General features: G+C 45.8%; 1 protein-coding gene across 2 annotated transcripts in view; it reads left to right on the top strand.

The window, feature by feature from the left end:
- Window positions 1-7,750: 7,750 nt before the first annotated feature.
- Window positions 7,751-10,985, top strand: part of FAM114A1 (family with sequence similarity 114 member A1) — a 71,070-nt gene continuing 67,835 nt past the window's right edge. The window contains exon 1 of one of the 2 annotated variants that reach the window (XM_053577820.1): window positions 7,751-8,007. The gene's annotated coding sequence lies outside the window, so the exon portion shown is untranslated. Of the gene's footprint in view, window positions 8,008-8,411; window positions 8,517-10,985 lie in introns of those variants that run through there. The other variant, XM_053577821.1, reaches the window with a different exon arrangement.

Genomic DNA, 10,985 nt, shown 5'->3' with positions numbered 1-10,985 from the left:
CTGAGGAGGAGGTGAATCTTGGCTCCCTCAGCAAAAGGAAACAGACAGCACTGGGAAACCAGATCTATGAACCAGGCAGAGGGGAAAGGGGCCAGCTATGGCTCTGATGGAATTTCAAGCAACACTGGACTGAAGTCTTAAGAAAACACACACACATCCCTGCAGAGTTGGTCACACTGCACACGTCTCATTAAGGTATGGCATTGCCACTCCAGTGCTGGGGAATGAGGAGATCAATCTTGTTGAGGCTGCCATAACTCTGAGAAGTGTTTTCCAGGGCATGGCAAAGACCACAAAAATCAAGTAATAGGGAACAAAACAAACAGTACAGGGCTCAAGTCCCCACTTGGGCACCTATAAACTGTACAGCTTGGGGCACGTTCCCTAAGCTTGTTTAGACCCCACGTATTCATCCATGAAATGAAAGCACTTGTGTTTTTATAGAGAAAAAAATGATTTTTTTTTTTTGAGACAGTCTCACTCTGTCACCCTGGGTAGAGTGTTGTGGCATCGTAGCTTACAGCAACCTCAAACTTTTGGGCTTGAGCAATCCTCTTGCCTCAGCCTCCCAAGTAGCTGGGACTATAGGCGTGAGCCACAATGCTCGGCTAGTTTTTCTATTTTTAGTACAGATGGGGTCTCCCTCTTTTGCCCAGGCTGGTTTCGAACTGGTGAGCTCAAGCAATCCACCCAGTTCAGCCTCCCAAAGTGCTAGGATTACAGGCATGAGCCACCATGCCCAGAGTAGCTAGAACAGTGATTGAAGTGGTAGAGAAGTCATAATAGTGAAGAGTTGGGAATTGTATGCAAGTAATATGGTTTTATGTGCTAAAGTGGAAAGATTTCAGGATATTCTGTGAAGTGAAAAAAATCAAGGGGCAGAGCAGTGTGGAGGATGTGACATCATTTGCACAAGATCTGGCTGGCACATGTGTACACAGATTATCTTCTTGCCAGGCACTGTTGTGAGTACTGTGCAAGCCTCAATTCACTTCACCCACATAAAGGTGATATAAGTATTGCCATTACCCCACTTAACAGCAGGGCAGGAGCAGTTAGGTCATGGTCCAAAGTTGCCCTGCTAGAGTGGAGGGGCTGGGATTCGAACCCAGGCCGTCTGAGGCCCCAGTATCTATGTGCTTCAGTGCTACCCCATCCTGCCTTATAAGGCCCTCTGTCCTCACAAGAGGCACAGAGAGAGAAGCAGAGCCTTTCAAACACAGGCAGAGATAGGGGTGTTGTAGACACAAGCCAAGGGATGTCAGGTGCCACCAGAGGCTGAAGAGGGCACCACTCTGCCAACTCCTTGATTTTGGCTGCCTTGGCCTCCAGAACTGTGAGAGAATAAATTTCTGTGGTTTTAAACCATGCAATTTAAAGTAATTTGTTAGAAAAGCCGCAGGTTTTTTGAGAATAAAAAGGTTTTTTCTCAAACGTTATAAAAGAAACTGTGACTTTTAAGCAGGAACTGAGAGAGAAAGAGATATAGCAGGAGAGAGATTTTTATTCCCCATAGTATACCTTAAGGTTCTGTTTGGATTTTTTACCGTACATATGTACTGCTTACTTTTTCAAAAGGTAACAGAGGGATAAGTAAAATAACACAGTCTAAAGCCAGCAAATATTAAGTTCCTATATAGAGGCAAAACATTATTTTGAGGGTTTTTACTTTTTAAAAAACTCCCCTTCAATCTTGGCGCCGTAGCTCAGTGGTTAGGGTGCCAGTCACATGCACGGGGACTGGCGGTTGGAGGCCAGGCCCATGCCTGCTTAACAATGGCAACTACAACAAAAAATAGCCCGGTGTTGTGGCAGGCACCTGTAATCCCAGCCACTTGCGAGGCTGAGGCAAGAAAATTGCTTAAGCCCAAGAGTTTAAGGTTGCTATGAGCTGTGATGCCACAGCACTCTACCCAGGGCAACAGCTTGAGACTCTGTCTCAGAATAAATAAATAAATAAATAACTGCCTTTCATCTTTCTCCACATGAGGAATAAATATTAGTGTCTACCAACAGCTTTGAAATGACTTATGTGATAATTATCACTACCATAAAATGTGCAAACCACATGAATAAGATTAATAATGTGTATATTATATATTGGCTATTGATATTGAAACTAAAATTTTCTGCTGAACTTAAAAAAAAAGTCAAGCCACAGACTAGGCGACTTCTTCTCATTTTCCTAAGTTCTTTTTATTTTAATTTCTTTTTTTTAATTTCAGATTATTTAATATGAAGGTGCAAATGTTAGGTTACAATGTTTGCATTTGTTAGGTAAGGTCCCTTTTGTGGTTGTGTCCTGCACCCAGTAGGTGTGCCATATACGCTTACATTGTGCCCATTAGGTGGGACCATACCCATCCCCCTCCCTCCTTCCATCACCCCACCCTTTTTCTCCTCCCCCCAACTTAAATTGAATTTTTCTCTTGTGTGGGCCTATATTAGTTCTTCAACTGACTTCATGTTAGCATTGAGTACATTGGATACTTGCTTTTCCATTCTTGTGATACTTTACTAACTCCATCCAGGTTAATACAAAAGATGTAAAGTCAGGGAGGTGTTTGTAACACACATAATCACAAAATGGTTCATATCCAACATACATAAAGATTCCCTACAATCAATACAAAAATGACTAACAAACCCAATGAGGCAAGATGAGCAAAGAATAAAATTAACAGAGGGATCACAGGATAGGAAACAGAACTAGCTCAAATACATGAAAAGGCGGGTGTTCTCATTAGAACACGGAAAATACAAATTCAGATAACCAGGAGACACCCTGCGCCGCCTGAGGTAGACAAAGATTAAAACATCTAGCAATACCAAACGTTGCTTAGAATGTGAGGACACAGAATGCTTGCACATGTTCAAAGATTCTGATTCAAATGGTCTGGGGCAGAGAGGCCAGCTTTCCATTTTATTTCGAAAGCTCTTAAAGTTAGTGCTTTCCAAGCCGGCAAGGATCAGGGCACCGAGACGTGCACGCTATCTTGAGCACAGCGCCTTCTAGTGGTCGCCGTTTTCCTCACGGCACCCCTCACACCTCAGAGCCTGCAGGTGGCACAGGTGTCCTTAACCCGCCCTGCTGCTCCAGACCACCGTTCCTCCCCTCACTTCTTACAACCCACTCCTTCTAATTGCAATCATCTACTGAGCCCCATCGAGTATTCTAGCACCACTCACTAAGTTCAATACCATCCCTTTCATAATTCTAGTGATTTCAGTGGCTACGTAGAGATTCGTCCATTCCTCTGGCCTCTCAATTCTTTGATATTGTCTCATCTAATGATCTTGTCCTGCATCCTACCTCAGTCACACATTCCCTTATTATGTCTTAAATGTTGTTGTTACCATTGCCAGCACCTCCCTCTGTAACCTCTATTGTCAGCATTCCACTTTCCAGTTTCTACCTTCAACTCTTTCCCTTTGATGTCAACAATTCCCCAGCCCTACTGCACTGCACCGAAAGATCATGATCTATCTTTGTAATCATTCTTCTGTACTCACCCTAAGCTAACTTACTCCTTCCCACTTAACCCAAGTTGAACCCAATTCTCCACTGGACTATACTGAGTTCAAGTGGCTGAACATAGTTCGAGAAATACACACCTAGGAGGATGGTCTCACTTGAAGTTTATGCCTGGGGCCCAACCTTCAGAAAGAGAAGAGCGCAGCAATCCTACTGCCCTCCCTATCACCCCTCCCCTCCCCTGCCCCTTCACTCTCCTGCTCTTCTATCTCCCATTTCCTGAAATTTCCATCCCTTCTATATTCTTGGCTGATGATGCTTCATTTGCACAAGGAAAAAAACAATTCTACCAAAAGAGCATTTCCACAACCTCCCCCAGAACTATCATTCTGCAAGCACTTTCTTTGCCCTTCTAAATAATTTTCTATGTCAGAGCCAGTCCCTCCTCATCAAGCACTAAATCCCCATCCTGCTAGTCAAGGAAATCATTCTTGCAATTATCCTTTCTCTACCGCATCAACATTTTCCTGCTCTGATGTATTATTCCAGCAATCATATAAAGCTACAATATTTCCATCTTTATAGAAACCCCTCCCTTTGAATCCACAGCCTCCTCTTCCTTGCTGCTCTACATACCAGAACTCCTTGAAAAAGTTGTTTTATTCACTGTCTACAATTATCCTCCTCCCACTCTCTCAAATCTACTCGTCAGGTTTCCTTCACCACCACTCAAGAGAATATTCATAGCTCTTTTCAAGGTCACCAATGACCACAACATTGCCAAATCCAATGGTCAACTCTCAATTTTTATCTTATGGATAAACGATCAGCAGCATTTAACAGAGTTAAAAGATCTTGAGATGTTTTCTTACTTGGCTTCTTGGACACCATACTTCCCCTCCCTACTCCCCCTACCCCCAAATTTCCTGCTATCTCACTAGTATTCTTTCTCAGCCTCCTTCTGGTTTCCCTTTATCTCTATGGCATGAAATACCCAAGACTCAGTCTCAGATGTCTTCTCTTCTTTAACTCCATGCACTCTCATCCTGGTCCATGGCTTCAAAACCATCTGTTTGCCGATGGCTCCCCAATTACTGTCTCCAGACCAGACTTCCCTGAACTGTCACATTCGGCTGCCTACTAAACCCTTGCTACACAATTCTTGTTGAAAACAAACACTTGAATCTCTATACCTCAAACCCCAAATCCCCTTTGCATCCTTCCTCATTACAATAAATGATATTTCTACTCTTCCACTAGCTCAGGCTTAAAATCCCTGGAGTAACCAGAGACGCCTCTCTTTTCTGTTCAAGTTCTACGTTCAGTCCATGAGCAAATTTTATTGGGTTTTTATCTGAAGTAAGTCGACAAACAGAACATCTCTCATGCCCTCCACCAGTCCCATGGCCATCAAAGGCACCATTCTCTCTCAAGTGGATAATTCCTATGGCCTCCTGACAGGTATCCCCTCCTGCACCCTTCCCTCCACCTACCCACCCTGCCTCATCCCTGTCTGACTAGACTCAAACACTAGAATCATGCACACTCCTCAAAAGCTGTCAAGTTTCCCTTCTCACTCAAAGTATAGGCTCAGATGCCTACATAGTTTGCAAGGCATTGCCTGGTCTGTCCCCACTCTCAGACTCCGCCCACCTCTCCAGCCTCACCTTCTTCCACTCACTGCTCCAATCACGTTGACATTACCCTTCTGAGAGTGTATCCATCAACATCATACAATGCTCCCATTTCTCTGATCTTTGCAAAAATCCCTTCCTTGGAATCCACAACTGCTCTTGCACTTCCCTCTGCCTGAGTCTGTCCCCGGATATCACCATGGTTCAGCCCCTTACTTCCATAAAGCCTACACTGAAATGTCACTTTATCAACGAGGCCCTCCCTGCCCGTAGTTGCTCACACCCATTACTCCCTGGACCCTGTAGATTCCACAGTCTGCTTTATTCCACCACCTAGTCAGGGTCTGCCTCCCTTTCTATAGAATGTAAGTTCCTGGAGGCAAGATTTTGCACTGCTCCTTATTCCCAGCACCTAAATACTATTCCCAGTATTTGGTACATAGCACATACTTTTTAAAAAAGTGATTGAACCACAGTGAAGGGAAATATGGCAATGTCTAGTAAAGGTGAACCATATTGCATTTCTAGCCTGGGACGTAAGAAAATATGTACAAAGGTGGCCATTGCAGCACAGAAGCCAGTAAATGTCCTTCAATTAGGAAATGGATAAATTGTGGCATGTTCAGACACTGGAATCTTATGAGAACTTTGAAATAAACATACTAGAGCCACGTGTATGAACATGATTAATTCTCAAATGTAGAATGCTTAGTAAACAAATGTACAGGATATAATTTATAAAATCTTCAAACATCGTAAAACAATTATTTATCTGTTTATGGGTGATGCGGATATATGTAATAAACATACAGAAATTTAGGTGGGAGGGATATACAACCACCTCAGGCTAATGGTCACCTCCAGTGAACAGGGAAAGTAGAAGGGATGGGGTTATAGACATACCTGCAACAATTTTTTTCTAAAAGAAGGTTCTATAATCTGTCATGGGATTAAAATAAAGAAAAAAGAAATAAAAGAAGGTTATAAAATAAATATGGCAAAAAATGTGGTAAATCTGGGTATCATCATAGTATTCATCTTTTTACACAAATTAGTATTTGTCATATTATTCTCTCGCTCTTTCTCTTTTTTTTTGAGACAAACTCTCACTCTGTCACCGCGTATGAAGTGTGTGGCATCATAGCTCACAGCAACCTCAATCTCTTGGGCTCAAGTGCTCCTCCTCCCTCAGCCTCCCAAGCAGCTATGACAAGTGTGAACCATCACACCTGGCTAATTTTTTCTATTTTTAGTAGAGCTAGGATCTCACTCTTGCTCAGGCTGGTCTCAAACTCCTAAGCTCAAGCAATCCACCCACCTCAGCCTCCCAGAGTGCCAGGATTACAGGTGTGAGCCACCACGCCCAGCCTTAGTCTCTACCTTTTAAATATGTTTTAAATACTCCAGAATTTTCATAATTAACTTTAAAATTTTTAGTTTCAGAAAAATAAAATGTTTGAAATAAAACTTGATAGGTGGGGTAATGCCTGTGGCTCAAAGGAGTAGGGCACTGGCCCCATATGCTGGAGGTGGTGGGTTCAAACCCAGCTCCAGCCAAAAACTGCAAAAAAAAAAAAAAAAACCTGATAGGCTTGGAAGCAGCTACATTTGAGTAAAAGGGAAAAATTTGCAGTCAGCAAAAAGAAAGAAAAACTTGCCGCTAGGATTGTTTGGTTGATGTCCTTTACCAGACAGCTGTGATTTGGGTCAAGGGAGAAAAGGAACCAGCCCTTTCAAAAGGCACTGTCTGATTGGACTGTTGTCACTCAGCGGGGCAGGGCAGGCATGTCTAGCCAAGATGCTTGCAAAGGTCTCTAGGCAGGCGCTGGAGTCACAGCATGGATGTTTGCATCTGTGGCACACCCAAACACACCTATTATACCGGAACACAATTTGATAACACTCACAATGTCAGAACTGAAAGGGACAGTGCAGGGCAATGCTCTCTATTTTAAAGGAAAAAAAAAACTGAGATACAAAAGCCAAGGTCTAGTTACAGATCAAAGTTCTGGCCCAATTCAAAAAAGTTGATCTCAGTTTAAAGCAATTTCCACCTCCTCCCCCCAAAGTAAGATAACTTTCCAGTTTTTCTATAAGCATAATAATTTTTTTTATTTAATGTGGAAAATTTAAGGAAGAAACTAGAATATAAAGAATGACCTGATTGTCCATCAATAGGGAAAGAATTGAAAAAAATTAATACAAATATATTATAAAATATAATGCAAGTATTAGAAGAATGATATGGGTTGATATATATTGACCAAGAGAGATGACTGTGATATATAATTAGTAGGGAAAACTTTATACAATATCAATATCTTGTCGTTTTTACACAAAGCAAACAAAAACTGTTACATATATGTGTGTTTATAGAAGCTAAAAACTACAGTTGGATCCACACACTATTAAAAATAGTAATGATATTGAAGGTGAGATAGTGAAGCTGTATTTTTCTTTATTTTTGAATTTATAATTTTTGTCTAAAGATGGTGTAGAGCGGGAGAAAGAGGAGCAAATTTGCCTTAAACACATCACTCAGAAAGAATCTCTGGTTTTCAATTATATTTTTCCTGACTTTTATATAAAACGTATGTACACACACATATTAACAAAACTAGTTTGAACTAGTTTATACCACAGAAAGCTTCCCCGCCCCAGAGTTAATATTTAGCCATATTTGAGGAAGGCCTTAGTACACGGCCTTCCTTCCAGGTTAACAAGCTCTAATATTGAAGGCTACCACACATCCGACGGTGATGTTCCCGTAGCTTCCTTCACCAATGCATTACCGAGGGACATCTGGAGTGTTCCCGATTTTCCCCGGCGTAAACTTCAATAAACACCCTCCTGCATACACCCCTGTTCGCACAGTTGACACCCCGGCCCAATTCTCAGGTGAGGAATTCCTGGGTCAGAGCAAATGAGTTTGAGTTTTGATCCACATTCCCAAACTGGCCTCCTAGAAAATGGGGGGTTTTGTCGTAAGGGGAGGTTCGCTCCCACCGACCGCAGTGTGGAATTCAGTTCCGCGCAGAACTGGCAGATCACAAACTCTGGCTTAACTTGAGCAGCCCCTTCCAGGGAAACTGCAGGGTTTTCCGGGCGCTCTCAGAGGCAGCAGAGGGATCCCGAGAACCCCGAGAACCGCCCCGCGCTGGGGGGGCAACTCCGCTCGCGAGAAGTTTGCAGGCAGGGCGCGCCCGGCTCTGGGGTCGGAGCGCCCCCGAGGGGCTCCCAGTGGGCGGGGCCTCGGCGGGGCGGGGCCTCGGCGGGGGCGGGGCGCCCTCTCCAGCGGCCTCGCCGGCCCCTCCCCGCCCGCCCTCTGGCCGCGTCCCCGCCAGCCCTGCCGACGTGGCGGGGCGGGACGCGCCGGGCGCTCCCGCGCGCACTTGGCCGCCGGAGGGGTAAGAACCCCGGGCACCCTCTCCCCATCCCCTTTCCCCAGCGAGCGGGAGGGCTGGGCACGCTGGGCGGTCGCCGCGGGGTGGGGTCGGGGGACCTTACTGTCGCTCCTGCCCTCTGCGGTAGTGAGAAGCCAGCGGCAGGGACTTGGCGCGACCCGGGAGGACCCGGCCTGGGGGCGAAGGTCCGCCGAGGCGCTGGCGGCGCGGCCGAGGGCCCTGCGTGGGTGCGGGCGTGTGAGTGTGTGTGTGTGAGTGTGTGTCGCTCCGGGTCCACGCTCATGCACACACCCACACGCCCGCACGCCGGGTCTGCCCCCTCGGCCGGCGAGAACCTCCGCGGAGCTGGCCTCGAACTCCCCGTCCTAGCGCCAAGCGAGTCTGAAAAAGTTCCCCCCAGAGAGCGGGTCAGAGGCAGCGGCGTCCCCGCAGCCCGGGGCGCGGTGGGAGCGGGACGCGCGAGGCAAAGGCCTCCTCCGGCGGTGGTCCTGCCCTGGGCCTTGGACAGCAGAGCTGCAGCCTTGACCTCGCACCCAAGCGCATCACTCTTCCCCCGCGCCCTGCCCCCACTTGCACCCCAGCCCGCTCTCTACGCTGGCGCCACCTGGATTCGCAGACCCCCGGGTTGGGTCCCCCTCTCTTCTCCAGAGCCCCAGCCCCCTCCACCCCTGGAAACTGAAGTTTCCAGCCACCTCGGATCAGGGGCTTGAACGGTGCTGCCTTCATCCTAGAGTAGGAAGACATCTCTGTGGGCTATGAGGACATATTCTGTACCTCTCTGACCCCATCGGTCCCCTTTCTAAACATCTTAAACGATGCTAGCAGGTGGCTTTTTAAATCAAAGTCTCTCGAACTCCATTAAGACCTCAGCCAACCTGGGGGGACGGAAAAAGAGACGCACCCTGTCCTCAGAGGCAGCTTGTAATCCTCTCTTCCGCCTGGTGGCCCTTTTTCTACCCCACCCGTATTCGTCTGTTCTCTCCCTTTTTTCTTTCACCAAACCTGAGCTCAGGAAAGAATCTGCTAAACTTCTATATTGTAAGCTTAAGCAAAGGAATGAAACAAACTTTAGGGGTGGAATTTGAGGCACAAGTGAGCCTGTGCAGAAGGAATTTGAGGGTGGGAGGGGATTTCATTCAGTCTCAGAGATTTCATTTCAGTCTCAGAGATTTCATTCCATATAAGTAGCCATTTACTTATAAGCCCAGGGCTATGTCAAATATTGTCCTTTAATTAATATCAGACACAGTGCATTTCAGTAAATACGTGACGATCAGAACCCAAGCTAGGTGCTGCTTGGTCACAGTCCTGGAGGACAGGATGACAGAAGCAGATCTCCCTGTCAACACAGTACAAGTTTATGCAAAGTACCAAAAACAGAAAAGGGAGTGGTTAATTCTTTGGCAGGAGTGGGCATATTAAGGAAAAATTCGTAATAAAGGTGACATTACCTATCAGAGGCTGGGCAGTGAGGCAGAGGAACCAGTGTGAGAAAAGACAGGGAGGCTCATGAGCTGTGGGAAGTGATGGAAAGTCTGGTGAGGCAGGAGCCCAGGGTGTGCTGAGAGTTGCAGGAGGTCAGAGAGGTTGGAGCTAGATTACCAGGGGCACAGGTGCAGTGTGGGGGTGTTTACACCTAATTGTTTTTAAACAGGTAAGCAAATAGGTCCCATGCTGGGGTGGGAAACCTATAGCCTTCTGATTTCAAAATTTTTTTTTTTAAGTACCCAAAGAGGCAAGAAATGCTTCATCTTTCTCTGCTGTACCCTTTTTAATTAAAAAAATATATATATTTTTTGTCCTTTTTTTTTTTGGCAGAGTTTCACTATGTTGCCTTGTAGAATGTGGTGACGTCACAGCTCACAGCAACCTCAAATTCTTGAGCTTAAGCGACTCTCTTGCCTCAGCCTCCCAAGTAGCTGGACTACAGGCACCCGCCAGAATGCTCGGCTGTTTTTTGGTTGTAGTTCAAACCCGCGCTGGGTTTGAACCCTCCAGCTCCAGTGTATGTGGCTGGCATCCTAGCCCCTGAGCTACAGGTACAGGCACTGAGCCTTTTTTTTTTTTTTTTTTTAGATAGAGTCTCACTTTGTCACCCCTCCATAAAGTGGTAGAGAGTTGTGGCATCGTAGCTCACAGCAACCTCAAACTCTTGAGGACTGAGGGGATCCTCTTGCCTCAGACTCCCAGGTAGCTGGGACTATAGGTGCCTGCCATAATGCCCAATAGATTTTCTATTTTTATTAGAGTTGGGGTCTTACTCTTGCTCAGGGTGGTCTGGAACTCCTGGGCTCAGGCAATCCACCTGCCTCAGCCTCCCAGAGTGCTAGGATTATAGGCTTTAGCCACTGCACCCAGCCTAAAGAATTTGTTAGGTAAAATTTGGATAAATCTGGATTTTAAAGAATTTGTTCTGCAAAATTTAGATACAATTAAAAGGTCCCTTGGCTCGGCACCTGTGGCTCAAGTGGC

This window comes from Nycticebus coucang, chromosome 23 (assembly GCF_027406575.1).
Source record: "Nycticebus coucang isolate mNycCou1 chromosome 23, mNycCou1.pri, whole genome shotgun sequence".
Classification (NCBI taxonomy): Eukaryota; Metazoa; Chordata; class Mammalia; order Primates; family Lorisidae; genus Nycticebus; species Nycticebus coucang.
The sequence above is the reverse complement of the archived record's forward strand: the minus strand, read 5'-3'. Positions and strand labels throughout refer to the sequence as shown.